The sequence below is a fragment of the Octodon degus genome, unplaced genomic scaffold (genome assembly GCF_000260255.1).
Source record: "Octodon degus isolate 3935 unplaced genomic scaffold, OctDeg1.0 scaffold00296, whole genome shotgun sequence".
In the NCBI taxonomy this organism is placed as follows: domain Eukaryota; kingdom Metazoa; phylum Chordata; class Mammalia; order Rodentia; family Octodontidae; genus Octodon; species Octodon degus.
In genome coordinates, this window is record NW_004524872.1 from 1,213,461 (window position 1) to 1,218,846 (window position 5,386).

The following is a 5,386-nucleotide window of genomic DNA, read 5'->3' on the forward strand; positions in this document are numbered from 1 at the left end:
TATCAGCTTTTCACAGATCGGTTGCTATGAGGCACTTTATTAAAAACCACCCATTTGCAGCTAAAATCCAGCTCCAACCAAATCCAATTTTCATATCTACTGCTTTTTTAGACATAATGATCAGGACATCGTGGCTGTTTCTATGGGGAAGAATGGATTCAAAGGACTGTTTTTCTCTGTGTTTTCGCTCCCTTAACAGGCAGGTGGCCTGTGCACATATGAGGCTGCTGTTCGCCATGGCCCCGGAGACCTTCAACAGAGACCAAATATTTATGCTTTGTTAGCGTACACAGACATCTTCAGCGATGTTGATTAGTGCTTGGGGCTTATCCAACCAAGGTCAGGGGCTTTCACCCCCCTACACCGAGCCCATTAGCTTCTCTTTAGAGGTAAAGTCACCGCATCACCGTGGCCGGCTGCAGCCCACACACCAGCCTCTCTTTGGCTAACGTATACGACTGATTATCCTGGAGACCAAGTGAAGTACATTGGTGGGTGGAAAATGCGCTGCACTCAGGCGAAAACAAAGACGTGCCCTTTTCAGATCGTGTCCTCCACAGGTCTTTGCGTCATCCGGCCTTTTTAGAAGCCAGGACATAACAAGCATGGCAGGGAGAGGTAGGGACACAAAGTCCCCTGATGGGAGCCCTGTTGCTCGGCAGTGCCTGGTGGGGCGGTAGCAGGAAAAGCTTCTAGAACCTCCATCGCCTCGTCTCCAATGAGGTTGGGAGGCAGAGCGTGCACCCCGGACTCTCCGGAGGCCCAGACAAGGGAATAGGTGCAAAACTCTCAGCGCTCTGCTGAGCCCAGCCCCGATGCTTAATCCAAAACAGCCGCACCATATGATAATGATAATTAACACGTTTCCAAGGTAGCACGTGAATATTGAGTGTCTTTTCAACTGTTTTTTTAATCATCTTTTGATTTGATAATTTGCAATTCACTTTAAAATTTGCTAAGAGGGTAGATCTCACCGTTAAGTGTTCTCAGTACAATAAAATAAGAAAAATTTTTTAAAAGGGCTGATTTGAGTTGAAGCTATTTCTTGGAAGCCTTCTGTTTATCAAATCCTCCTCTGATCTTTCTCCTCCATCTCCTGGGTTTAAATACATGTGTGTTCATTTAATAAATATTTGCAGAGACCTACTGTGCTGCAAGCCCTGGAGGGAAAGTGAAAATTCAAGTGAACAGAACGCAGCACGTCCCTGGCCTGCTCCTGTCTCCTTGAGGAGACAAACAGAAACAAAAATGGGGCAATAAGCACCAAGATCAAACATACAGCAGGAATATACAGCGGGCCCGGAGGAAGGCACGGCTGTCTGCACTTTGCGGGAGGAGGGGCCAGGGCTCTTGCAGAAAGACCAAAGGTTTAAACTATAAAGCAAAGCTGTCCATGGGGACAGTGATGCAGGTAGAGGCGCTGCGAGAGAAACGTCCAAAGAAGTCTAGCCGTGGGTCTGAAGCGCAGAAGACGCACGAAAGCTGGGGCTGGAGATCTAGCGGTCTACGCATCTTAGGAAGTGGCCCTCGGCCAGGCAGAATTGGCAGCTACAGAAGAGCTTGTTGGGACCCACCGCGGATGCAAGAGAAGGAGGAGGGCTGTGAGAAGGGCGCTCAACAGTGTGCAAGGAGGTCTCCTCCCCAGGGTGACCCCGACCTGCACAGAACTCTCACTACTTACTCCTCCTCATTTTTTCAAGCTGGCTGCACTAGTCCCAACGCTTCCCTGGAGGGAGTCCTTCTAGGGTTCTCACCGCCTGCATCCTACCAAGCCCACCCAGCACCTGGACTGTTTGCACTGGCCTCTGCCCAAGCTGGGCTCCGTTCAGAGAACAGCCTTTGGACGTCTGTGCTTGGGGAAAATAGCTCACTACTTTTAAGAAAATTAAAACACCCAGCCATTGGGCTACAATAAAACTGCAGCCTGTGCCAACAACTTCAAAGTCGAGATTAAAGGCTGATCTTAAGACTTAAAGGCACCATGCTGATGGGTTTGGGTAGGAGCCTGTTTCTGCAGAATTAATAGCAATCGCAATTCTCGAAACAGGTTATAATAACAGTACTCACCAAAGACACACTATGTACTGAAGTCTCCAGATGATAAAGTGGCTGGAAATAGCTTATTTCCATCCCCAAATTCCCTAACAGAGAGCAGTTAGTCAGGGCAGGCCACGGGTAATGACGCCTGGTTGTCTGTGAATTAATTTCTGGACGGGACTGCCAGGAGCTAATGCATTTTTTAGTGAAGAGGAGCTCCAGAAATCTTGGTGCTCATGTGGATTGGTTAATCATTGTACTTACATTGCCTTGGTGGGGTGAGGGGCCAGCTGGAATGTCCTCTGAGGTTAATGGACATTTTGGAAGACAGACCTTGGCAGGGAAAAGATGCTCAAAACATCCATCTCCTCCCCGTCCTCGGACTGCCGAGCGCTGCTTGGCCATTTCTGAATTAAAGATGCCTCCACTTTTGGTTGGCCAAGTTCAGTTTCTCTTGTGCACCTTCTCAGACAGGTCTTTTCCCTGGTTATGTCCACATTCTTTTCCTCAAATCTCTTCTCCACAGAAAGGTTGGTGTCAGGGCTGAATTGATTCGGCAGCTTAGTGTTAACATGATTTATCGATGGCAGGGCAAGATAGTATACAAATTTGGCTTATCATTTTGATGTATTGGCCATACCTGATGATAAGGTATGCATTGCTATAAAAATAAACTCCCCGTGGCTCCTGAGTACCTTTCCTTTGGCTTAGTGACTGCACCAGATTCCCAGGAAATGATTAATCCGATGTTTATTTAAGTACCAAGCAATCCAGACAATGAGCGGGACCCCCAGCACCCCGATGCAAGAAAGCTTGAGGTTGACAGGCAGGCCTGGAAAATATAAGATGTATTTCATTTTCTTTTCTTATCTTATGCTTTCTTTTATGTCTTTCCCTACATAAAGGAGAGATTAATCCAGGAGTGGTTTTTTGTTGATAATTTTACATTACTTTTGACGACTTAATAGAAATCGGAACTACAGCGAGGGAAGATGTGGAAAGTGCAACCCACAGCACCAGTGGGGAAGTTGGCTTCAAGCAGATGCAGTGCAGTCTGGGGCTGTCGTCACAGCTAAGAGCCAGGGCGTAGAGCCTACACTCTGAGGCCTTCATTCTTTCACTGATCTCTTCTTTCGCACAATGTTCTCTGACAAACACAGTGGAGCCAGGCTCAGAGCCCTCTCACACACCACCATGAAACCTGTGGGCTGTACCTGATCAAGTTTTTAGGGTGATTTGGAACCAAAATGAAATTCAGCTCAATTCACTACACATTTATTGAGCAGCGCCCATATTCCCCAACACCAGCCTGGCTGTGTGGGGAATATCAAAAGGGGGTGAGATGCAGTGGCTGTCAGCATGGATCTCACATCTAATTGGGGACACGAGATATACTGACACAATACAAGGCAATTATGGTAATAGCCTGCATTTAAATACCACTCTCCTGTTTACCCACATTTTCATATCACTCTCTCCTACACTGCTGAGATCTCTCAACAACTCCATGAGGGGAGACCCTGCAGATAGGATGAGATTTATTTTGCAAATAAGAGCCCCCAGGCTCTGCAGGGAGGGATTTGCCTCAAGGCCCCTGCCATACAGGATGCCCCTTACCTGGGTTCTCCATCTGGGGGGCTTCAGTGAATCAGGTAGGCTGGTTGAAGACACCAAGATTGGAGGCCTGAAGGTGGCTTGAAGGAAAATCAGTGCACCAGCAACCCAGGAGGAGCCCGAACCCTGGGCTTGGCGGTGGTGTGAGGGGCTCTGTACTGGGGTAGCACAAGTGATGCCAGTCTTGTTTTGTCTCCACATGCAGCTCTCAGTTTCCACCAGGGATCCTGAGAGTGGTACTGAAAGGGGATCCTGGCTCCCAAGCACCTCACTATCATAAGAATCTGCCATACAGGGATCCAGGCAGCAAGCGGACAGCAGGCATCTTCCAGGGAACCCAGGGGCTGGGGCCTGGCCCAAGACCATGAAATGCCACAGTGCGCACTGGCGCAAGCAGACCACTGTTGACATCGCGGGCAAGTGCCTGTTGCAGGGCACTGTGCCAACCTCATGGGCACTTGTGGGCGCACACCCCAGGGAGCGCTTGAGCCACCCCTGCTCTCTGCAAGGCAGCCTTCTGGCACTCAGCCATCTTGGCTGGATTTCTCCCTCAGCCTCTCATTCTGAGTTCAAAGGACGAATGAAATCATTCCTCCTCAGGCCCATTAACTCCACGGATCGATGGCGAGAAATAAAGTTTAGATTTTTCAAAACTCTTTACAGCAGATGGCCCCAGGACACCGGCTGCAGGCTCAAATATGACAAGATCTGTAATTAAATATAATTAAACAAGCATTAAAAGAAAGACTGATGCATCTTTTTCACATCACACCCTCTTGTGCCAGAGAGGGCCAAGCAAGAATGTCACCTTTGGGAAAAAGTCCTAGAGGTCACACACCCAAGCTCCTGGTGACCAAGCCGGGGAGACTGAGGACAAAGAAGCTACTGGGGCATGCAGGGGTGCAGAATGGTGACAGAACCCCAAGAATGAGGAGCAGATCCATGCACCAATCCCCTTCCTGGGGACAAGGGTCAGCCTCTTGAGAACCCTGTCACTCATGCTGGGTGACATTGACCAAGTCCCTTTACCTCTCTGTTTCTCTTCTCTTCCTCTAGGCCAGCACTTTACAACAAAAATATCACAAAAGCCACATCTGTATTTTTAAAAAATTTTTAGCAGAGACATTTCCTTAAAAAATAAAAGCAAGAGTACAAAGTAAAAAGCATATAACTTTAACAAGATATCTACAGCACTCATTATATCCAAAATATTACCACTTAGGCACACGATAAATATAAAAATGTTAATTAAATAAGTGACAATCTTTTTTTTCCTGTCTGAAGTCTGATGTCTGCTGAGCTATGATAACAGGCCATCAAGCGTGCAGCATGAGCTGGGGAGATAACTCAGTGGTCTAAGCGCCTGCCTGGCAAGCACCAAGACCCAGGTTTGATCCCTGATATCACATGTCACGCTGGCCACTGAAACTTGGCATGGTGGTGCACAACTGTAATCCCAGCACTGGGGAGGCTGAGACAGGAAGATCATTATGAGTCCAAGCTGCATAACAAGACCCTTTAACCAAAACAAAGACTGCATCCAGTGGCTATCTAACTGGCCAGGGCAGGTCTAGACAATGGCCAAGGAATGGGGTTCAACACATTGCTTGAGTTTTAAATAAGATGTAAAACGCACTCAGCAGAACCATGCATGTCATTAGCCCCCAGTAAACACTAGCCATGAGGATTATCAGAAAGCCAAGGTCCAGGCAGGTCACCAGAAAGAGCACACAAT